Source organism: Symphalangus syndactylus, chromosome 10 (assembly GCF_028878055.3).
Source record: "Symphalangus syndactylus isolate Jambi chromosome 10, NHGRI_mSymSyn1-v2.1_pri, whole genome shotgun sequence".
Taxonomy (NCBI): domain Eukaryota; kingdom Metazoa; phylum Chordata; class Mammalia; order Primates; family Hylobatidae; genus Symphalangus; species Symphalangus syndactylus.
In genome coordinates, this window is record NC_072432.2 from 9,260,732 (window position 1) to 9,285,045 (window position 24,314).

A 24,314-nucleotide genomic window follows, 5' to 3' on the forward strand; every position below is an offset into this window, starting at 1 on the left:
ATATTGGCTAGCTCAAAAGGCTGTGAAGATGACCACCGTATCTATCTGAGTATTTTTTTTTCTTCTGTCTCAGTCTTGAAATCAGGCACGGTTATTTTTATTTTCGGTGTATGCAGGCTTAACTTATGTGCCTATATTCATAATGAACTCTTGAATCGGATCCTGTGTTTTGCTGGGGAGTATTCATTCCCCACTTGACCTGCTTTGTTGCTCAAAACTTTGTAGCTCATCATTGCCTTCCTGTCTGTTTATTCTTGGTGAGGGGTTGTCAAGGAGAAATGTTGGAAGGGATAGAAGGGAGCAGGCATCATAGATGGTATTACAGGCGCTGGTCTTTCCTCTCTCAGCCAACTATGAGAACTATTTGGGATTGAAGGAGATAAGCTACAGCAAGTCATTACTTGTCCTGAATGCATGACCTTCTTTCTTTGAGCAAGAGGATAAACCTGGGTAGGGATCTCTATGGTCTTTTCTGTGTTGCCTGTGGACGTTCATCTTTCTGATTTGTTAGCTGGAGACGAGGATCTGGAGCAGGAGTTCGGGGTGCCATTGTTCCATGGGCAGATGTGCGGCAGTGATTGTGAGTGGGGTCTGTTGGGGCGGGCAGGGGGCCCTCTGAGCTGGCCTCTCTCGCCTGCAACTTCACAATGCTTGCACCGAGTTCAGCGTTTTCACTGGAGAGAGCTACAGCTGGGAAGTGCTGTTTTTTTCTAGGTGCTCTCAGCTGCTATTACCTCTTCTATCTCTTCCTCTGGAAAATATTTTTTGGGGCCTTTTTGTCTTAACAGAAGAAGAAGTAGATTCATTCATTCTTTTTTTTTCTTTTTTCTTTTTTTTTTTCAGACAGTCTTGCTCTGTTGCCCAGGCTGGAGTGCAGTGGCACGATCTTGGTTCACAGCAACCTCCACCTCCCTCTCAGGTTCAAGCGATTGTCCTGCTTCAGAATCCTGAGTAGCTGGGATTACAGGCCGTGCCATCACGTCTGGCTAATTTTTGTATTTTTAGTAGAGACGAGCTTCACCATGTTGGCCAGGCTGGTCTCCAACTCCTGACCTCAGGTGACCCACCAGCCTCGGTCTCCCAAAGTGCTGGGATTACAGGCGTGAGCCACCAATATTCATTCATTCTTTCTCACCTCTTCCTCTGCTCTTTAAGGTTGAGCTTGCCTGGCCCAAGGCACAGAGTTCTGGGAAGGATGGAAGAGAGAGGAAGGGAGAGCACCGACATCATGGACCACCTTTCACATCAGCAGCAGCAGCAGTAAAACCCCCAGAAAACCTGGGGTGGGCGTGGGGCTCTGTTTAGATCAGCCCTGGAGGCAGCCTCCCATGTCCCTCCTGGACATTTATTCACCTTCACAGAACCCACTTCTTTCCCATGGTCTGTTCGGATGTCTGTTTCCTGCACCAGGCAGGTAGCACAGCACACTCAGGGGTTTGTCTGACTCACCTCGGTAGCCCCAGCCCTCAGCACACTGCCTACCACTTAGTATTTAGAGGACCTATGCTCTTTGAGAAAAGTAGTTAAATGGTAAAATATTATTTTTACCATTGGAACAAACACGAATATATGCTTGATGAAATTCAAACAGTACAAATGCTAGAAAAAAAAGCTTGTTAGGTGCAAATATTGGAAGAAAAGAGCTTGGGGTCACAAGTGACCCCAGACAGATGGGCTGGGAAAGAAGGGCTTTACAGGGCCCTCTGTGGCACACAGGACCTAGACCCTGAGATGGGGCCTTCTAGACAGGACACCTCTGTCCAAGGGCATGGGTTGCGCTCATGTCTCTATAACATATTTCAAAAAGGATGCAAAGAAACCCAACTTTTCTGGAGAAAGTGGCAAAAATAATGAAGAGTGGTTGACCAGAAGGCTTAGGGCACTGGGCCTGTATTGCTAGAGAGTAAGAACCACCTGCCCTTGAGCAAACCAGACTGGCTCAGATCTTCTACCCTTCTCTGTAGAGGACTGAGCAGGAGGAAATAAGAATTACATGAAGAGCTTCCCAGGGAGCTTCCGGAAGAAAATCTTAGTCCCCTGCCCTGGGGACTTTCGCCAGTCAAGGGCAGAAGGTGGCTAAACAATAGGACGGTTGAGTATCCCTTATTCATGGTGCTTGGGACCAGAAGAGTTTTGAATTATGGATTTTTTGGAGCATTTCATATTTTCACAGCCGCAGGTAGGGGGACAGGGGGATGAAAGCCCCGCTGTGTCCCGTGATTTGTGACAGATATCTGTTTTCTTCCTTATTCCAATCGCATCATCTTGGAGTGTGGAATATTTGCATTCTACTTATCGGTTGAGTATCACAAATTCAAAAATCCAAAATCTGAAATGCTCCAAATAAGAGTTTCCTTTCAGCATCATGTCGGTGTTCACAAAGTTTCAAATTTTGGAGCATTTCGGGTGTCAGATTTTCAGACTTGAGGTGCTCAACCCGTACAGGTTATTCAGGCTCCTGAATTCTGTGATTGCTTTTTTTTTTCTAGAGCAAAGTTCCATAAAGAGCAGATGGAGAAGGTTTGATTAGCAATCAATTTATTAGTTGGTATTTACTGGACACTTAACTCTGTGTCAGGTATTGCTCTACGGGCTTATAAAAGCATCAGCTCAATTTGTCCAGGCCTCATACTGCCCACTCCAGCATATACTATTATATTATTAGTCCATTTTATAGATGAGGAGTCTGAGGAATAGCAGTGTTGAATCACTTGCCCGACGTTGTATTTCTCGAGTACGATTGTAGGTATTAGATAGGGTTCTGAAACAGGGCAACCATGCAATTGAAATAAAGAAGGAAACAGATACCCGTCACACGTCACTGGATACAGCTGAGCTTCTATCAACACAACTCAAGTGTGTGCATCTGGTGCCTGTCAAGTTAGAGAAACTGGTTGTGGTACAACATGACCTCATAATCAAAATATCGTATCAGAGTGCCTACTGGTAGCAGATATCCAAACTTCTCTTGTCTCTTGTTCAAGATCAATTGTCTCCTAGCTCATTTGATTCAGTTTGGAGATCATTTGGTTCCATGGACAATCTCTATTGGTGTTTCATCTGGGGAAGTGCCTGCCTTGGTCCTGGACTTGATACCACTAAAGATGATAATGAGAACAGAGTAGGGTTCTATTAGGTGAGAGCAAGGGTTCAGATGGGACCATGTTAGGAAGCCCCTCATCTCTTCCAGCACTTGCCTCATCCAGCCTCAGCTGGAGCTGCGGATGCACCTGCTGGTGCCACTCAAGCACCACCAGGTGTGGCCTGCAAGGCCCTGTCATGGTTGGCTCTCGTTCCTGTCTTGCCACCATCGTCACACAGCCATGTCCTGTGTTCATCTGGCGGTGGCAAGCTGGCTTCATTTCCAGGCTCGGCTATGTCTCCTCCTGCCTCACAGCCTCTGCGTGCATGTGCTCCCGCCTGGAATTTTCTTGCCCCGGTTCTTCCTGTGGCTGTCTCCCTGCCATCCTCCGCTCTATTCAGGTGTCACCTTCCTATTGGCGCCTTTCCTTATAGCCCCCTAGTGATGGCCTCTCCTCCCCAAGTCACACTCTACACTTGCTTTATTTTCTTCTTACCTTCTATTGAAATTTGAAATTGTCAAGTTCACCGATTTACTTGTTTATGATTTGTCACCTTTCACTAAAATGTAGGCTCCATGAAGGCAGAGCCCTACCTCTCCTACTTACTGGTCTATCCTCAAGCCCAGGAATAGTCTTTTCTCAATAAATATTTAATGAATTGACAGATGAACTGGTGATGAAGGTTCTAGTTAAAAAAAAAGAAAAGTGGTATTTTGGTAAAAACAAAACAAAACAAAATAAACAAACCAAACAACTCTGATTTGTAGTGTTGGCCACTTTCCATGGTGTAAATATTCTCATCATAGCCATTAGTAGCTTCAAATTTACACCACAGAAATCAGACAACACTACAGCATGCAGTTATTTTCTCTTTGTATTAACAGGTGGGGCCTATTAAACTAGCAGATTTAGGCAAAATGGTGATGTGAGTTTATCCAGGCTGGTGGGGATTTAGAAGTTAAAGATCAATAGCCAGATGTGGTGGCACATGCTTGTCATCCTAGCTATTTGGGAGGCTGAGGCATGAGAATCGCTTGAGCCTGGGAGGTAGAGGTTGCAGTGAGCTGAGATGGTGCCACTGCACTCCAGCCTGGGTGACAGAGCAAGACTCCATTCCAAAAAATAAATAAAATAAAATAAAAAATAACTTAAAGATCAAGAATTGTCAAGAAAAACCAGTGTAAAGCATTTCCTGTCACGCTTTCTTTTTTTTTTTTTTTTTTTTTTTTTTTTTTTTTTTTGAGACGGAGTCTCGCTCTGCCGCCCAGGCTGGAGTGCAGTGGCGCGATCTCGGCTCACTGCAAGCTCCGCCTCCCGGGTTCACGCCATTCTCTTGCCTCAGCCTCTCCGAGTAGCTGGGACTACAGGCGCCCGCCAGCACGCCCGGCTAATTTTTTGTATTTTTAGTAGAGACGGGGTTTCACCGTGGTCTTGATCTTCTGACCTCGTGATTCGCCCGCCTCGGCCTCCCAAAGTGCTGGGATTACAAGCGTGAGCCACCGCGCCCGGCCCTCCTGTCACGCTTTCTGTAAGCATTTCATGTAGGTGATGTCTTCCAATCTCCCAGGACTCTAGGAGTGAGATATTATCATTCTCATTTTATAGGTGAGTTACTGAGATTCAGAGAGGCTAGTAACATGCATGTCTTCACATGGTTGCTTAGGAATGATACTGGGATCTCTTTGGAAGCCTTGATGCTGGTCCAGTTGATGAAATACTCCCTGGTCTGCCCACATTTATAAAATTTTTATGAGACCTGGATGCTACAGGAGGCCTTCCTCCAACCTCCCAGGTAAAGCTATGTGATTTGATTCCATGTTCCAATTCCAGAGTCCATGAAATTTCCGCTGGGAGGCACAGTTCATCCTGTTAGGCCATAGAGTGTGGTGGGATGGTGGGCAGGTTTGGAAGTGCTGGGGTTATACTGTCTAGGTTTCAAGGCTGATTTCCCACTTACAAGCTGAGTGGTGTTAGGTGAGATTCTCAATGGCTTGGCAGCCTCAGTTTTCTCATTTAGTTATATTAAGATAACATTGGCTTCTCCCTCCTAGGATTGGTGTGAGAATGACAGATGTGATTGCATATAAGGTGAATAGCAGTGCCTTTCCTAGACTAACTGCTCGATACATCTAAGCTGCTCTTTTAGTAGAGAACACGCTTTATAGCTTTATCGTGTTCTTGGGCTTTGATCCTAACTGTATTCTTTCTTCAAAACAAAAAAGTTGCCAAATATTTTTTTTTTCGTTTTTTTTGTATTGCATCAATGCACCTCAAGTGAAACCTCTTTTCTTTCCATATAAACCAAGACTGATCTCAGAAACAAGCACCACTGTGGTATACATGTCACTATCCAAAAGGATTTAGACTATTTGGAAACTCTTTGGAAAGCTCTGTTGGAAATACGGAGATGTTGTGGGGCTGTCACTTTAACCCCCTATTCTCAAGAGAATCCGTGAGAGGAGTGTCCCTTCTATGGATTTGCAGTGGGTAGGGCCATTGCATGGTCTGCATATCTGTTTTTCCTACATTTCAAAACACAAGGTACTCTTGTTGTCTCTGTCCTAACAGTGAGGAAGCAGAGGCTTGGTGAAGAGAAGCAACTTGCTCAAAATCTCATGGCTGCACAGTAAGGGAAGAGCTGTGATATGAGACCACGTGCAGCCCATGCTTAGACCCAATGCCCACAGTGCAGAGCCTCTCTGTCAGGTAAATGCTTGCTAGGTGCTTAAAAGGCTGAGTGATTCGTATGTTTGCCAGATCTCTCTTTTGGTCCCATGAACCAATACCAGAAATATGCATTACTCTCTAGCGATAGTTTTTTGTTCTTTGTTTTTAGTGGGTAAAGGACTTTAAAAAAATAATAATAATAAAGTTTAGGCCAGGTGCGGTGGCTCACGCTTGTAATCCCAGCACTTTGGGAGGCCAAGGCGGGTGGATCACCTGAGGTCAGGAGTTCGAGACCAGCCTGACCAACATGATGAAACTCCATCTCTACTAAAAATATAAAAATTAGCCAGGCGTGGTGACAGGCACCTGTAATCGCAGCTACTCAGGAGGCTGAGGCAGGAGAATCACTTGAACCCGGGAGGCAGAGGTTGCAGTGAGCCAAGATCGCACCATTGCACTCCAGCCTGGGGAACAAGAGTGAGAGTTCGTGTGAAAACAACAACAACAACTAAAACTTGACTGTGTATATCTGAGTTTACAACACAATATTATGGGATACATATAGGTAGTAAAATGGTTACAATAGTGAAGCAGATTAACACATCTATCATCTCACATAGTTACTTTTTCTGTGTGATAAGAGCAGCTAAAATCTACTTAGCAAAAACTGACACGATCTAATCTTTTTAGCTTTGGTCTTCATGTTGTACATTAGATATCTAGACTCCTTGTTCATCCTACATACCTGCTATTTTGTATTCTTTGATCTATATTTCACCACTTCCTCTCCCAACCCCACCCAGCCACTGGTCATCTCAATTTTACTCTCTATCTGTCTGTGTTTTTTTCCCTTATATTCCATATATAAGTGAGATTATGTAACATTTTTCTTTCCGTGTTTGTCTTACTTCACTTAGCATAATGTCCTTTAGGTCCGTTCGTGTTGTGGTAAATGACAGCAGATCCTTATTTTTTAAGAGTGAATAATATTCCATTCCATATATATTTATACCACGTTTTCTTTATCCATTTGTCCCTTGACGGACACTTTGGTGGATTTCATATCTTGGCCATTGTGAATAACGCTGTAATGAACAAGGGAGTGTAGACGTCTTTATGAAGTGATGAGTTCATCTGCTTTGGGTATATTCCCAGAAGAGAAACTGCTGTTCGTATGTTAGTTTTATTCTTAAGTTTTTTAAGCACCTCCATACTGTCTTCCATAGTGGTTGTGCCAATCTGCATACACACCAAAAGTGTAATAGGGTTCTGTTTTCTCCACACCCTTGCCAACATTTGTTATCTTGTCTTTTTCATAATAGGCATCTCACAGTGGTTTTAATTTGCATTTCCTTGATGATTAGTGATGTTTTGCACCCTTTCGCATACCCGTTGGCCATTCTTAAGTCTTTTCTGAAGAAACGTTGATTCAGCTCCCTTGCCTGTTTCTAAATTGGGTTATTTGTTTTTCTGCTACTGAACTATAAGAATTCCTTATAAATTTTGGATATTAATCTTTTGTCAAATATATAATTTGCAATTTTTTTTTCAGTGTGTAGGTTGTCCTTTCATTTTGATGAATGCTTTCTTTGCTGTGCAGAAGCTTTTCAGTTTAACGTGGTCACATTTATTTATTTTTGCTTTTGTAGCCTGAGCTTTTATGTGATATTTAAAAATCGTTTCCAGGGCCAATGTCAAGAAGTTTTCCCTATGTTATTTTCTGAAAGTTTTACGATTTCCAGTCATATATTTAGCTATTTTATCATTTTGAATTTATTTTCAGTATGGTGTAAAATAAGGGTCCAATTTCATTCTTTTGCATTTAGAGATTCAGTTTTTCCAGGACAATTTATTGAAGACACCATATTTTCCCCATTGTGTTTTTTTGGCTCCCTTGTGAAAAATTAGTTGACCACATATATTTAGATTTAGTTCTGGGCTCTCTCCTTTGTTTCACTCGGCTATGTGTCTGCTTTTATGTCAGTGTCATACTGTTTTGATTACTATTGCTTTGTAACATAATTTTATTTTATTTTTTTGAGACAGGATCTTGCTCTGTCACCTAGGCTGGAGTGCATTGGTGCACTGCAACCTCCACTTCCCGAGCCCAAGCACTTAAGCAGTCTTCCACCTCAGCCTCCCAAGTAGCTGGGACCACAGGCACATACCACACCTAGCTAATTTTTGTGGTTTTTTGGTAGAGATGGCATTTCACCATGTTGCCCAGGCTGGTCTTGAACTCCTGGACTCAAGCAACCTGTCTGCCTTGGCCTCCTAAAGTGCTGGGATTAAAGGCATTAGCCACAGCACCCAGCCTTGGAACAGAATTTTAAATCAGGAATTGTGATGACTCCAACTTTGTTGTTTAGTGATACTTTGTTAAGAAGATATATTGCTTTGTTTTCTTTATTTGACAAGTTTTAAACACCAAAATTAAATTAAACTGCAATAACACATTTTCAAGAATTTGAGGAAAATGTGTTTTATTTTCATACGTGCTGGTCTTTGGAAAAGGACCAACTCAATGCCTCGCTTCAAATTTGAAGAAGATAAGCAGGATGCTTGGTGAGCTATAAAAAAGTGCTTGGATCCAGCTGAGTTACAAGCATGTCTGTCTTCTAAATAGCTTTGGTTAGCTCACAGAGGTGTAAACTCAGTCCTAACAATGGGTGTTGGTTGCTCCTTTGAAATAGCACAATTTCTCCTGACCTCTGCACATTTGGCTTCATCCTCAAGGACAGAAAATCCTGGAAATCCCAGCGTTGTCTGGCTTCCTGTCTCACTAACCTATCCAGGCTTTTCAGAGATCCCTCTGCATCGTTCTAAACAGGAAGTTTTGGTAGGCAGTTGTACAAATGGCCCTGTATTATGCAGGATGTCACCTATTGTTATTGGAGCAAAGCTATTCTGAAATATGGACAAAGGCTTCCAATCCGCCAGGGTCCTGGACCCTTCAGTAGCCTCTCATTGCATCTGGGAAGTGATTGAGTGAATTGGGTCACTCCAAGAATATACCTAAGCTTCAGAAACTCTGCTATTATTAGGATGCCAGAGTGCAGCTACACACAGCACATGCAGTTCACATTTATAGTACTTCTGTTTCCCAATTTGCTCTGTCTAAATACAAGACAGTCACTTTCCAAATAAATGAGGTTACCTACATCTGTATACATAAATGAAAAAAAATGACTGGGGATGATCCATATCTCTGTTCTACTGTTAAAGTGATAGGAAAAAAACAAAACATTTATGAATCAAAAGTGCTATTAAAGTTTCTGTCTTGAAAGACTATGCATAAATCATGCACTTCTCAAGCTTTTAAGACCTACATCTGCAAGAGCATATATATATATAATATTATGTTAAAAAGAAATACTTTCTTATAATAGACTAACTGGCATAGTCAGAAGCTGATTGAGGGCTTTAATTTAGCTGCAAGCAAATTTCACTGATGGCTTCTCATTACCAAGTGCAGGAATTTCAGAGTGCAGAATATAGAACAATACACTCTGTTTATAAAGTAAAGCTTACACCCACCGAAACAGAATTGCATTTAGCAGTATTTTACTTTATCTTAAAAGTAAAATTACTAAAATTGTTTTCCAAATGTTATTTGAGATGATGGATAGAAGAAAATGTGGTCATCATAAGTTCTCTTCCTCTTCTTTCTCAGTGCTGCAGTTCACTGTACACATCAACTATTTTACACACACACATTTTTCTCCCTCAATCCACCTTTCCCCTTTGACATTTGGATCATAGCTATAGTAATGTCTGCTGAATTATTTGCTGGGGTCATTGGATTGTGCCTTGATGGACAAAATGATTCAAGTAAATTCATAGAGGAAATCTACTTTTAGTATTTATTTATTTAGAGAAAGAGTCTTTCTCTGTCACCTAGGCTGGAGTGCAGTGGTACAATCTCAACTCACTGCAACCTCTGCCTCCTGGGTTCAAGAGATTCTCCTGCCTCAGCCTCTCGAGTAGCTGGGACTATAGGCACCCACCACCACACCCGGCTAATTTTTGTATTTTTAGTAGAGACGGGGTTTCGCTATGTTGGTCAGTCTGGTCTCGAACTCCTGACCTCAGGTGATCCACCCGCCTTGGCTTCCCAAAGTACTGGGATTACAGGGGTCAGCCATTGCTTCTGGCCTCTTTTTAATTTTATTTTTAAATAGCAGTGACAAATATTTACTCCCTCTTTCTTTTCCTCTCACCTAGTAAGATCTTCTTTTTCTCCATCACCTAACACACGCCCTGCGCTTTGGTGCCTGCATGTCCCCATTTCTTTGGCTGCCTTAGGACATGTGTTCCATCCTCGTCCATTAACCCCTCCCTACCGAAAGGATGTTTCCCAGCAGCCTCCACTTTGATAAGATATTCTGGTGTTGCTCTAGACAAGGATACTTGGGATAGGTTAGAAACGTTCCTTTCTGGCTGGGCGTGGTGGCTCACGCCTGTAATCCCAGCACTTTGGGAGGCTGAGGTGGGCGGATCACCTGAGGTCAGGAGTTTGAGACCAGCCTTGCCTACATGGCGAAACCCTGTCTCTACTGAAAATACGAAAATTAGCTGGACGTGGTGGTGTGTGCTTGTTGTCCCAGCTACTCGGGAGGCTGAGGCTGAGACAGGCTGAGGCACTTGAACCTGGGAGGTGGAGATTGCAGTGAGCCAAGATTGCGCCATTACACTCCAACCTGGGCAATCAGATTGAAACTCTGTTTCAAAAAAGGAAAGAAAAGAAAAGAAACTCTTCCTTTCTCTGAACAACCTTTTCCCTCTCTCTATGTAGATGAAACCCCCGCCTTGAACTAGGCACCTCATATTCCTTAAGTCATAGGGTCTGTGTGGATTCACGCCACCTAGAACTGATGGCCAATATGGCAATTTCATTTTGTTAGTACACAGATCTCACCTGCTATTTTTGCTTAAAGAGAAAACTACCCAGCGTATCAGCCTGAGTAAAAAAAAAATTACTGTGCTATAAAAATACACATTGACTACTTGGCAAATCCATGTGTTTCTGGTGTTATTTCAATTAAATTGCATGAGGATTTAATTAGAAGACCCTTACAAGAACTAAAAGTTATTTCAAAAATAAGGTATTAATTTTCTGTGTTATGAAATGAAGAAGTGATAGATAAATGGATAAGAGGCAGTTTGCATGATTGATATTGACCCTTTGTGAATACAGCCTGCATTTTTTGTTTTTATATGATTTCTACAACGTGCTGTTTCAAAAAATCATGGAGCAGTAGTCAGGAATCTTAGAATGATAAATAGCAAAAATACAGCTTTTTTTTTTTTTTTTTTGAGATGGAGTCTATTGCCCAGGCTGGAGTGCAGTGGCACGATCTCAGCTCACTGCAACCTCCACCTCCCAGGTTCAAGTGATTCTCCTGCTTCAGCCTTCTGAGTAGCTGAGACTACAGGTGCTCACAACCATGCCTGGCTAATTTTTTGGGGGGGTATTTTCTTTTTAATACAGCTGGGGTTTTGTCACATTGGCCAGACTGGTCTCAAACTCCTGACCTCAAGTGTTCCTCCCACCTTGGCCTCCCAAAGTGCTGGGATTACAGGCGTGAGCCACCATATCCAGTGATCATGTTAGAATAAACCAAAGGGGCTCAGGTAAGGTAGAAGCCCCAGGAGTGGGCTGTCCTTAGGTATTGCCAAACCCAGGAGCTCGACGATATTACTGGAATTCTGTTTTCCAGTGTGTGCCTTGCAATTCTGCTTCACATAATGCTGGCTTCATCTTCAGACATGCTTTCTCTGCGTGGTAGAAAAGGCGGCCTCTGCAAAGTTCCTGGATCTCAAGAAGAGATGATTTCCTGCTTTCTTACCAATCCCCACCCATTTTAGGGCATTTATCTGTCCAGGGTGAGTCACTGGCTGGCCTGTGGGTATGGAAGTGCACCTGCTGAGGTGAAGCACTAGTGCTTGGCTGCCGGAATAACAGACTGATGTCTAAGGCTGTGGAATGGTACGCCTTGCACCATAGGGAAGAGGGAAACTGCCACGTCCCACAGCTGGTTGTTGTTTGTAACAATCGTGGAAACTCAGTGTTCATCTCAGTTCTGCTGTGTGTTTGTGGGATAGTCTTGGAATGCTTATTCTGAACTATTTCATGGCATAGACTTGGGATGCCAGACCTTGGCTGCCCTGCCCTGCACACTTCTATGTATTTATTAAGAATTTTCCAAGGAGTAGTGCCACGTTGTGATCTTTTAGTCTTATCTAAGGCAGAAAGCAAGAAGCTGAGAGGGTGGGCTTGGATGCAGAACCCCCAACTTGATCCTTTTCTGTGGGTTCTTGAGGGATGCATGGAGAGAGGCCACTCCAGAAATGGTTATTTATTTATTTATTTATTTATTTATTTATTTATTTATTTTTTCTGCAATCTCTACCTCCCGGGTTTAAGTGATTCTCCTGCCTCAGCCTCCCAAGTAGTTGGGATTACGGGTGCATGCCACCATGCACATTTTTTGTTCTTTTAGTAGAGATAGGGTTTCACTATGTTGGCCAGGCTGGTCTCAACCCCCTGACCTCAGACAAACTGCCCACCTCGGCCTCCCGAAGTGTTGGAATTATAGGTTTGAGCCACCGTGCCCAGCTGGTTTCTTTCTTTCTTTTTTTCTTTATTTTGAGATGGAGTCTTGCTCTTGTCACCCAAGCTGGATTGCATCGGCACCATCTTGGCTCACCGCAACCTCCGCCTCCTGGGTTCAAACTATTCTCTTGTCTCAGCCTCCTGAGTAGCTGGGATTACAGGCACCCAACACTACACCTGGCTAATTTTTGTACTTTTAGTAGAGATGGAGTTTTATCTGTTGAGAGCTTTAGGCTCAAACCCAAATGTGCTCCCTTGATGAGCTCGGTGGGGCTCGTGTCAGCATTTCCAACCCTTTTTCCTACCTGCTTGGCACCTCATTCCAAAACCCCTATTCTATTCTTGGTCTTTCAGGTGTTAGTGACCTCACATTGATAAGAATTCCTCAAGGAAGGAAAGGGAAGGGCACTGCTCAAATGGCTTGTTCTTTCCCCCAGCCCAAGCTTCTGTCTCTAATATCATGGAATCGCCAAATACGGTCTCCACGTAGTTGTTCTTGACTATCCCATGTCAGAGTAGAGCGGGATGACTCAATTTTGTCTAGAGTTTGGGCTGAGCCACTAATATAATCCAACACAGGCAAGGCAAAGAATGTGGTAACATGGAGTGTGGTGACCACAGAAAAAATTGATGGAAGCATGTGAGGAAATGTGTCATCCGGAAAAGCAACAGCTCAGCTCCTGGGGCCCAGTGTGGACTTGCCTTCAGGAGGTGATGATGTCACTTTTGACCTGTGGATCAGAGTAAAAATTGTGTGAAATCAGTTCCCAGTGTACAAACTGATGGATATTAAAGGTTAATTTGTAAATAACTTTATGTTTCTATGGGGAAAAAGCTTCCCAATTTCCATGTAGGTTCTTGGGCCACTGTTTATGATAGAATTATAATACCAGATATTCAAAATGTCAAATGTCAGACAAAAATATTATGAATATACAGTATACAGTATTTTCTTTCTTTTTTTTTTTTTTTTTTGGATACAGAGTCTTGCTCTGTCACCCAGGCCGGAGTGCAGTGGCGTGATCTCGGTTCACTGCAACCTCCACCTCTTGGGTTTAAGTGATCCTCCCGTCTCAGCCTCCTGAGTAGCTGGGATTACAAGTGTGTGCCATCACACCTGGATAGTTTTGTATTTTTATTGGAGACGGGGTTTCACCATGTTGACGAGGCTGGTCTCAAACTCCTGACCTCAAGTGATCCACCTGCCTTGGCCTCCCAAGGGAGCCACTGCACCCAGCGTGTAAAGTATTTTCTCTAAGATATAATTTAAACACCAAATAAAGGTATGCCATGTGTTTCATTTAATGTCCAATTAAATGGAGTCAAATCTCACCCTCATGTCAAATTATCCTTCAGCCTATATGCTGGGACAAAGGTTTTCATGACTGTAATCACCACAAGAGCTTTCCTGTGTTGTACATGCGGATGTGGCCACAGCCTCATAGTCTAGAAGAAAAGTCTACCCGAAGCCTCTGAGAGGCCCAGCATAGTCAGGGACCACAGGAAACAGCAGAGCAACAGCAATGAGAAGGGGACAGAGTGCTGTGGAGCTCAGCCAGTGAAATGTGAAGAAACTCCAGGTCCTAGAATGTGGAATCCAGGTGAGCCGCAGGCTTGAAGTCAGATTTCGAGGGCCAGGCTGACTAAGAACTGGAGAGGTTGGGATTCATCGGGAGGCATGGGATGGAAGGGGTCGTCGCCATACGGGAGCCAGGAACCCAGAGACAGGCAGCTGCAGTGCAGAAAGAGGAGAAGAGATCTTTTGAGGAAGCAAGCAAAAAATAATTCTGAATTAGTTTATACTGGTCCAGAGGTTCATTTTAGTGCCAGCAACGGAGATATGGTAAAAACTGAATCCTAACTGTAATAGTATTTTTAATGGAATAAATGCATTTTATCGACTTGAATTACTTATCTCCTTATTTTGTGTTATTATATATTACAAATATATGATTTATATATATATATATATATATATATATATTTTTTTTTTTTTTTTGAGACGGAGTCTCGCTCTGTTGCCCAGGCTGGAGTGCACTGGCGTGGTCTTGGCTCACTGAAACCTCCGCCTCCTGGGTTCAAGTGATTCTCCTGCCTGAGCCTCCCAAGTAGCTGGGACTACAGGTGCGATGCCACCATGCCTGTCTAATTTTTTTTTGTATTTTTAGTAGAGACAGGGTTTCACCATATTAGCCAGGATGGTCTGGATCTCCTGACCTCGTGATCTGCCCGCCTTGGCCATATATATCTTATTATATATGTATATATACTCTCCAGGCCGAGTTCTTCTCCTTCCTTTATAATTCTTATATACGTGGGGTACATTCCAGAGAACTTCATGAATGAAAACCATCTGAAATGTGTCACGGAATAATTATAAATATGGATACATGGAGAGGAATGTGGTAGAGCAAGACACTTTGAATCATCCACAATTCTCTCCACAACTGTCTTTTTTCCCAAGCTCTTTCAAATCTCAGATCATACCACTAAGAGGCTGTTACTGTTGGTGTTGTTCTTTGTGGTAGACAAAGAGGTATTGGCCACCTGCTGTTCTGTGCACTTTCCATGAATTCTTTAATTTTAATGCGATCATCACGAGGAGGTGGATATGACCCCTACTGTTAGGAGAGGAGGCATTGGGGCTGTATTACATCACTCCTTTTATCCCCAAACTTTGTGGTTTTGGTAATGAGATAGGATGGCTTACCTTCCTTTTAACAAAGAAGATCTCCAGAATTAATATGTCCAAAGCACCATTGGCAAATTTAGGTTGAAAGAGATTTGAAATAGTAATACATTGCCAAAATTGCCTGAAACATCACATCATCTTTTTCAACAAGTAACAGGTTCCCAAAACCATTACCCTCCCAACCTCGCCCCCCTCCCATTGCAGCATATTCTAAATTATTCCCACGGGTGGGCCTTCATTTTGAGAATGGACGTGATGCAATGTGCTACATTCTTGGAATTGGCAGTGGAAGAAAATTCTCAGAGTTTTCAGTGCTGGGAGCATAGATAAGGTGGCCAGTAGGCAGGGGTTTCCCAGCACGATTCATTCCCCATGAAAACCCTGAGCGCCTGTCAACAAGCTCTTTTTCTAGATGTAGGCATCTCCGTCTTTGCTTTTTAAAATTCTTGTGGGTGAGAAGAAAATTCACCTGGCAAAGCTGCAGCTGGGCCCTCTGATGGCAGTCAGCAAAGACGTCTCCCTGACCTGGCGGTGTGTCTGAGCTCGTATTTTCCTTCACGCATCTGTAAAGCGGTAGGTGACTGTAAAAATGATTATAAGCTTCGGAGCAGTTAGCACACTAACTGTAAAATTCCTGGGTGATGAAGGTGCCAGCAACCAAAGCAGGTGATTTTTGTCTCCTGGGATTCCCTTCAGCAGCAGGGCTGGCTCAGTTATGCTGGGCGCTTAGAGCACATGCTGGCCTGCCCACTGCCTCCACCTGGTGAAGAACCTAGAGCATCCGGCACCAGCATGAAAGATCTGCAAAGCAACTCTCTACTTCATGCTACAGAATATTCAGCAAGTCAGTGGAAATAGCGATGCCAACCTACAAAGGACAGGAAAGGTGTTAAAAGAATGTGTATGATTTGAGTAAATTCCCTACATTCATATACTTATCTAGTAATCAAAGCCCCAAATAGGTCATAACTTAGTTATTTTAAAATAACTTTTTTTAGGGCCGTGTGTGGTGGCTCACTCCTGAAATCCCAGCACTTCGGGAGGCCAAGGCAAGAGGATCACTTAAGGTTAGGAGTTCGAGACCAGCCTGGCCAACATGGCAAAAACCCATCTCTACTAAAAATACAAAAATTAGCCAGGCTTAGTGGCACTCGCTTGTAGTCCCAGCTACTCGGGAGGCTGAGGCAGGAGAATCATTTGAACCCAGGAGGTAGAAGCTTCAATGAGCCAAGATCGTGCCACTGCACTCCAGCCTGGGAGACAGAGCAAGACTCTGTCTCAAAACAAAACCCCCCAAAACACCATCGATTTTAGTTGATTTTAAAATACAGAGGTGTGTGATTTTGATTGCACCAGGATAACTTGTACTGACTTTTTTCATGGTTAACAATAAGTGCCCTTCACATTGAACATTTAAGCAGACTAGACAGCTATAAAATAAACTTTTCCCTTCATCACATTCTTCCCCCCAAATTGTTGCTTTTTCTTGATTATTTTTCCAGAAAAATAAACACATACCTCAGCGTGTATGTGCACATTTAAACACACACACGCACACACACACACACACAGGCATACTATACTATTTTAAGTCCAGCAGTATCTGGTGATAACCATCCATCTTCATAGAGCTGGCCCAGTGCCTGGCTGTTTTATGTCCTGTGCAAGCATCATTAACTGTGCACATAATAGCATATAAGGTGCATTTTGGTCTGGGTTTATGTTATCTACTTATTTGCATTTCAACAGAAAAAGTTTTGTCTTGCTTTTGCCCTAATTCCCTTATGTTTTAACTGAGTTTACAATGAAAAAAATACAAATATATAAGTAAATATATAACACTCACTATGCTCAGAGACTAAAGCAGTTATCAAGAGAATTGTAAGAGAAATTACCAAAATACACAACAGCAAAATAAGGGACTAGTAAATATATATTTACAGCTTTTAATACTTAAATTGTCCCCATGAGAGACTGTCAACTTGACTGTAACTAGATTCCATATGTATTTTATATATTATTACACATATTGAAAAGATATATCACAATGACATTTAAAATTGATGAATGCAATTTATCCATCTACTGACTTCACAGTCACTCTACGTGGCGCTCTGGATGACAAAAAGATGAGACATTGGAGTTCTGAATGATGTTACTCTAAATGGAGAAAAGAATACCTGCAGAAAAATGGCAATCATGCATTATAAATATAGCAAATGCCTTGCTAGCCGTCAAAATAAAGGGCTTTTTATAGTCTGTAGATTCCCAAGTAAATATAGAAATCCTGCCTCCTTTCAAGTGACAGATGTTTGATAGAAAGTCAACTTGTTGGGTGGAATGAGCTGCGACCAGGAGAAGGAGAAAGGGAGGGGTGAGAAAGAGTAGAAGGCTCATTTTAAAAATTATGTCTGGGCCGGGCGCGGTGGCTCACGCCTCTAATCCCAGCACTTTGGGAGGCCGAGGCGGGCAGATCACGAGGTCAGGAGATCGAGGCCATCCTGGCTAACACAGTGAAACCCCGACTCTATTAAAAATACAAAAAATTAGCCGGGCGTGGTGGCGGGCGCCTGTAGTCCTAGCTACTCGGGAGGCTGAGGCAGGAGAATGGTGTGAACCCTGGAGGCGGTGTTTGCAGGGAGCTGAGATCGTGCCACTGCACTCCAGCCTGGGTGACAGAGCGATACTCCATCTCAAAAAAAAGTAATAATAATAAATAAATAAATAAATAATTATGTCTGTGCATGTATTCCCTCCAGACCATTTGCCTTTCCTTAGGTTGCAGCATACTGGTGTCAACTGTGCCCTGCTACATTAAAGCAAATGAGACTTTGATTTGATTTGATCTATCTAGGAAGAACTACATAAACTATGAATCATGATGGATTAATTCATGTTGAAATAGTTGGGCAAACATATTTCTTTCTTGGGGTAGGAAAGATGTATCTGCTTTGTCCTAAAGAGAATGAGCTCTTCCCCTACTTCATTTCATATTTTCTCAACTAACTTTTATTGAACACAATTATGCACTAAATATCCTCCCAGGTGCTGTAAGGAACCAAATGAGGCCTGTTTTTGTGCACAGGAGATTTACAAGCCTGCAGAAGGAAATGTGTAAACATGACCTTATATCCACAGTGCAGGAGGAAGCTGTTGTAGAAGGAAATTCCATGACTGAAATGAAGTCTTCGAGTACTCGGGATGGGGAGAGCCTTTGGGAGCTTGGGGATGGCATCTATGAGTGCTGGGCTTGGCATCAAGCCTCGCTTTTCCTGACACCATGTGCTAGGAAGGCCTGCACAACCAGGGTGGCCGAGGAACGGTGAGAATCACGTGAGGGCCAGAATCCAAAGGCAGCAACATGCTTGGAGGCTAAAGGGAGGCTAATGTCTCCATTCCAGGGGAGGCTCGGGAAAGACGTCCTTGCACCTATGACATTTGGCAAGAGCCCTGGAGGCTGAGCAGGAAGGGGGTGGCATCAGAGCTCAAAGAAACAGCCTGAAGAAACTGAGCCATGAGTTATGAGCCTGATACACCCGCCAAGGAATGGCGGGTGGGAGAAGAAGCAGGAAGGCGCTGTGGCTTGAATATTTGTCCCCTCCAAAACTCATGTTGACATTCAATCCCCAGGGCCGCAGTATTTAGAAGTGGGGCCTTTGAGAGGTGATTAGATCAAGAGGGCTCTGTTCTTGTGAGTGGATTAATACTTTCCTTTTTCTTCTCTCTTTCTTTCTTAGCTTCTTTCTTTCTTTCTTTTCCTTTCTTTCTTTCTTTCTTTCTTTCTTTCTTTCTTTCTTTCTTTCTTTCTTTCTTTCCTCTCTCTCTTTCTTTCTTTCTTCCTTCCTTTCTTCCTTTCTTCCTTTCTTCCTTTTTTTTTTTGATGGGGTCTTGCTCTATCGCCCAGGTTGGAGTGCAGTGATGTGATCTCGGCTCACTGCAGCCTCCACCTCCCAGTTTCTAGCAATTATCCTGCCTCAGCCTCCAGAGTAGCCAGGACTACAGGTGTGCACCACCATGCCTGGCTAATTTTTGTGCTTTTAGTAGAGAAGAGGTTTCACCCTGTTGGCCAGGCTGGTCTCGAACTCCTGACCTCAGGCAATCTGCCCACCTCGGCCTCACAAAGTGCTGGGATTACAGGTGTGAGCCACTGCACCAGACCAGTGGATTACTACTTTCATGGGCTAATGGATTAATGGGCTGTCATGAGTGGGGAACTTGTGGCTGTGTGAGAAGAGGAAGAGAGACCAGAGCTAACACATTAACACTCTCAAGCCCCTCGCCATGTGATGCAGCGTGCCATCTTGGGACTCTGCAGAGAGGGCCCCCACCAAGAAAAAGGCCCTCAACAGATGTGACCCTTCAACCTTGGACTTCTCAGCCTCCATAACCGTAAGAAATACATTTTATTTATTCTCAGTTACCCAGGTCCAGGTATTCTAAGCAACACAAAACGGATGAGGAGAGTAGGTTTTGGGTTCAATTGTGGAGCCCCCCAGCAGCATGCCTGGCCATTTTCTCCAAGCACTCGGAGTCATGCCACTTCCTTACTCCTGCTGGGCTGGCCGGCTCAGGTGAGAGGGAAAAGGAACGTCTGTCTTAGCTTTGGCAATCCTTGGGCTCTTCTTGTGAGAAAGCAGCCAAGAAATAAGACTGAAGCATTCCACATTTAACAGATTGGACCCCTTGTAAACTGTGCCACCTAAAGCACAGCTTTCTCCTGTATTTTGTGATATGGAAAACTGTGTCACATCCTGAGAGTCATTCCTGCAGCCCTGGCTCGACTCATTCCTGCCTACAACTCTCTCATCCTGTCCGGCATTGCTGCAGGGTGTCTCGAGGCTGAGATTCCATCACTTCCACATCTATGTCTTCACCCTCTGTCCACGGGCCACGCACCCAGTAAGGGGAAGTGAGGCAGACTGGCTGTGAACCTGGGGATGCCATCAAAATCAGGTAACAGACCAAGTCACCCTTCAGACAGGCAGTAAAGAGTTGGCTCTACTATGTGCCTTTCCTGCTGTAGGGCACAAATCCCATGACCTTTGGAAATACCCAGCTTTGCAAATTCAACCGTAATAGATAATTTCCCTTTAAAATGCAATAAAGTATAACTGAAAATGTAACTGGCCTCCCTGCATCATTAATGTTCTTTTGCAAAAGGAATTAGGTAATTTACAAAGCTCTGAAAATACATTCCAGCCAGAGCACTTGCCAGAAGCATTCACAATTCACTAATCACTTGCTTGTGTGCACATCTTGCCATGCGACCATCCAAGCCATACGGGGGAATCACGGTCCATCTCAGGAGCTCATTGTTCAGTTTCTCCGGATGCTCTTCGTTCTGTCTAAACTGGAATATTACTATAAGTTTATAGTAGAAAAATGTGATTATTTTATAATAATGAGCTCAATCGTCTCATAGTTGTCCAGTGGTTTCATGGCACCGGGCGCGGCACAGGGACGGGGTGCAGGAGGGGCCCTGCTGGCTGTCACACCTGCAATGGAGGTGGGCTTCACAAGCCTCCAGGAGCCTCTTCTCTCCCAGACTTTCGGGGAAGAGCACCTTCTGGGCTCATGTAGGGCCCTGCACTTTCACTCTGGGGGCACTGACAAATACAAACAGAATTCAGGTGAGTGATACAAAGGAAATGGATAAAGCGTTTCGTGGGGAGAGAGGTGTGGAGGCTCCTTTGGTTTGAAAGATCAAGAATCTCACGTCTCCAAGGAGGAGAGATTCTACATGAGAAGTAAACGTTAAGAGCGCCAGGCATGGGAGGTCTGTGGCAAGGGCTGGGGGCAGGGGGTGCTGGGGGCAGAGGAGGCCAGAGGGCACCTGGTGTGTTTCAGGGCAGTTGAAGGTGTAAGGCCAGGATGTGCGGGGCATGGGCAGAGGGGAGGGGTGACGGAGGCCAGAACCTGGCAGGGCCCAGCCTCTGCTTGGACATTCATGGGTTCTTTTGTCTGCAGAGCATTAGGAAGCCAGGCAGGGCCTTCAGTAGGCATAAGGTGATGTGGTTCATGCCGTTGGATCCCACGGTGCCCTGGGGAAGAGATGGTCGGGAAGTCTGAGAGGAAGCTGGAGAGCTTTAGGAGCACATGGATGCCATCCAGAATGGAGACGGTTGTGGCTTGGAAGGAAAAGGAATCATACAGCTTGGAGTCAGGATACATTTGGAGGTCCAGGCCACCCAGTCTGCTGGTGGGGAAGATATGCACCAGAAAAGAAAGAGGACTTCCAGGGCAATTTTTTCTGCCCCCAGCCCATCCATACATTGTCCAGAGGTAGGAAGAAGTAGCCTCATTTTATGATCAGGATCCTTGGGGCTCAGATGGGTTAAGTAATAGGTCAAAATCTTGCACAAATCCTGCAAGTACAGAGGTAGAAAATGAATCCAGGTCTTTGATTCTGAAACATAAGCTCTTCCGCTGTGTCACTTCTCCTCTTCGTTTTCATGCCAGTTCCAAGAATTAACACTGCAGTTAGCTTTCTGTTTCATTTCCCAAGATGTACTATGTAACAATGAAGAAACCTTAAGAAAAGGACAGCAATGTCTAACATGGATGCAGGGCCAGCCTGATTCTCTGTCAAAGCGACTAGTTCCTACATTCTGGGTTCCAATACAAAGAATGCGCATTCATGCAGCAGGAATGGCCCAAGGACCTCACGTTGCACAGCTCTGGGGAGCAGAGCAGAAAGCTGCACCAGGCCTATCTGATCTGTCTTCATGGAAAGGGTCGCAGATCCCATTCGGCTTGGAGATTTTGATGAATTTTCCTTTCTGTGGGTTGGATTTAAAATGTAATACTTTTCCCCCAGTTGTAAGTTGAGGACTGAAAGATGGGAAATTTTTTACAAGCTACACTTCTTCCCCACCCTTACTTCCCCTGGAGTTTCCATCACTAATCATCTGAGTGCCCCATTAACTCCCCAAAACCCAAGGTCTGTTGGTGGTGGAATATTGAGCTGAAGAGCAGACTGTTGTAGAAGTCATCAGTTCTCTCTGCTCATAGTGTCCAAACAGTCCCTCTTCACCAGGCACCTGCTCCCTGTAGATACAGCATTTCAGATGTACAATGTGGCATTTCCAGACAACTCACTCATTTATGCTGATCGGTGCAAATTTTATCTTAGCCTCCAAACATTTTTCTTCGCCAGTCTGTTAAAAGAAAACAAAACCAGAGCACCTCTCTCTCTCTCTATTTATAGATGGAAACGCTTACCGATATCATAGCATCAGTACGTTGCCGAAGCCCTGGAGAGTATCAGGCACTGTGTTAGGAACTGAATACAAAAATAAGATGTAAACCAGTCCCTCAAGGAATCTACGGGACTGGTGAGATTAGCTAACCGTGCACCTGGAGGGAATATACTTAGAAATAACTGCAAATTCTGCAGAAATGCTGATGGGTTCCCAATCTCATTTCTGTGAGGCCTGTTCATTGCTGAGTTGTTATAGTATGCCCTAGGTCTTTAATTTCTTAATCCCTAAAGAATAATCTCAAAGGAGTCACTGCATGTGTTTATTCATACTTCTCAATGTGGAAGTGAACTCTCTAGAGTGTAAAAACCTATCCAGGAAGCACATGACAAGTTGGAATCCTCAATGACACGGCATTGCTATAATTGCTATAGGAACAATCTTTTTTTGAAACAGGGTCTTGCTCTGTCATCCAGGCTGGCGCCACCTCTGCTCACTTCGACCTCTGCCTCCTGGATTCAAGCGATTCTCCTGTCACAGCCTCCTGAGTAGCTGGGATTACAGGCAGGCGCCACCATGCCGAGCTAATTTTTGTATTTTTAGTAGAGACCAGGTTTCGCCATGTTGCCCAGGCTACTCGAGAACTCCTGGCCTCGTGTGATTCGCCCGCCTCAGCCTCCCAAAGTGCTGGGATTACAGGCGTGAGCCACCGCGCTCAGCTGGAACAATCTTGATATTAGGGTGAAAAGTGATTTCATAGCTTTCTCTGCAGGAGGAAACACTCACTGGGAACGTCCACCCGAGAATCAACACCGTGGATCATTCTGGGGAGTTAATAGTTTTGAGATGTGTCCCAAGATAATTGTTAGCTTGAATTACCACGTGCATGGACCCATGCTGATCCTAAGAGCCAGGTAATGGCCAAAGGGTGTCATTCGGGTGAAATCCCCAGGTGGAAAATTCTCCCACTTCCAGTGATAGAATTCTATTACTCTGCCTATAGTTTGGTGAAACACTTTACAAATAGAGGACAAGATACATTTTGCCAAGAACAACCATATGGATTTAACTGCTGCTAACAACCGTTAGGAAGGAACAGCAATAAAAAGCAAGCCTATGATACGACTCCTTCCCCAAAGGGCACTTGTTACAGAGCGCAGGCCCCAGCAGGCCTGGTCCATCCTCCACGTTCTTTGCTCTCTGACTTATTTTTACTTTCTGTTTGAATTGGCTTGCTTTTGTTTTGCCCTAAACTGTGTCTGTAGTCATCCCCCGACAGAGTTTCGAGAGTGAAAGTCCGATCTGCCCACGCTTCACAGAACTCAATGCGGAGCCTTCTCAGGAGTCACTTGACGTCAAGGCTGACTTTTAAATTTGCCAAAAAGGCATTCTTTGGGGAGCGGTCGGCACCATCACTTTCCCTCTTTAGAGAGCTGCTACTGGCTGCTGGAATTCAAAACCCACAAATTGCATTTCTAAACTTAATTCGATACATAGATGAGGGGAAAGGGGCTTCAGACATTGATGCTATGGTTTTTAACCAAGATGTTTTAATATATCTTTTATATATATATTTTTTCTTCCCCCAGTTTTTAAACTTTTTTTTGTTTGTTTTACGGGCCAAGCCTACTGCTGTTAGAAAACATATTTAGAAATCGCTTGGTTCTTCCTTGCCTGAACATCATATATTTAGTTACCTTGTGTGTTTAGATGTGCTTCAGATCTCAAAAAAAAAAATTATGTTATTTGAAAGCTTGTCTTCTGCTTGCATACACTATTAATTTAGAGTCCAGGGGACTATCTAAATTTGCCTCTAGAAACCACATAATCACCTAATAATACCTTTCCTGACTCCACTTTCTGACACAAAGTGACTTTTGAAACGCTTCCATCTTCCCATTCTATTTAATGTACTGCACTCCACTCTTTTTTCCTTTCGTTTTTTTTTACAGTCCGTCATGGAGTATTTGTTTACCAAATGTTACTTTTCTTGGATCCAATCTATTTTTGGAGAGTGCAAAAGCAAACAACTGTTTGAAGCTGTCAGGCTTCATTTT

At 43.7% G+C, this 24,314-nt stretch overlaps 1 long non-coding RNA gene across 1 annotated transcript; it reads left to right on the top strand.

Annotated features, from left to right (window-relative positions):
- The first annotated feature begins 426 nt into the window (after positions 1 to 426).
- On the top strand, positions 427 to 24,009 carry LOC129491379 (uncharacterized). Its single transcript, XR_008660538.2, has 3 exons — positions 427 to 580; positions 21,026 to 21,340; positions 22,714 to 24,009. It is a non-coding gene; the product is annotated as an uncharacterized lncRNA (long non-coding RNA).
- The last annotated feature ends 305 nt before the right edge of the window (positions 24,010 to 24,314 follow it).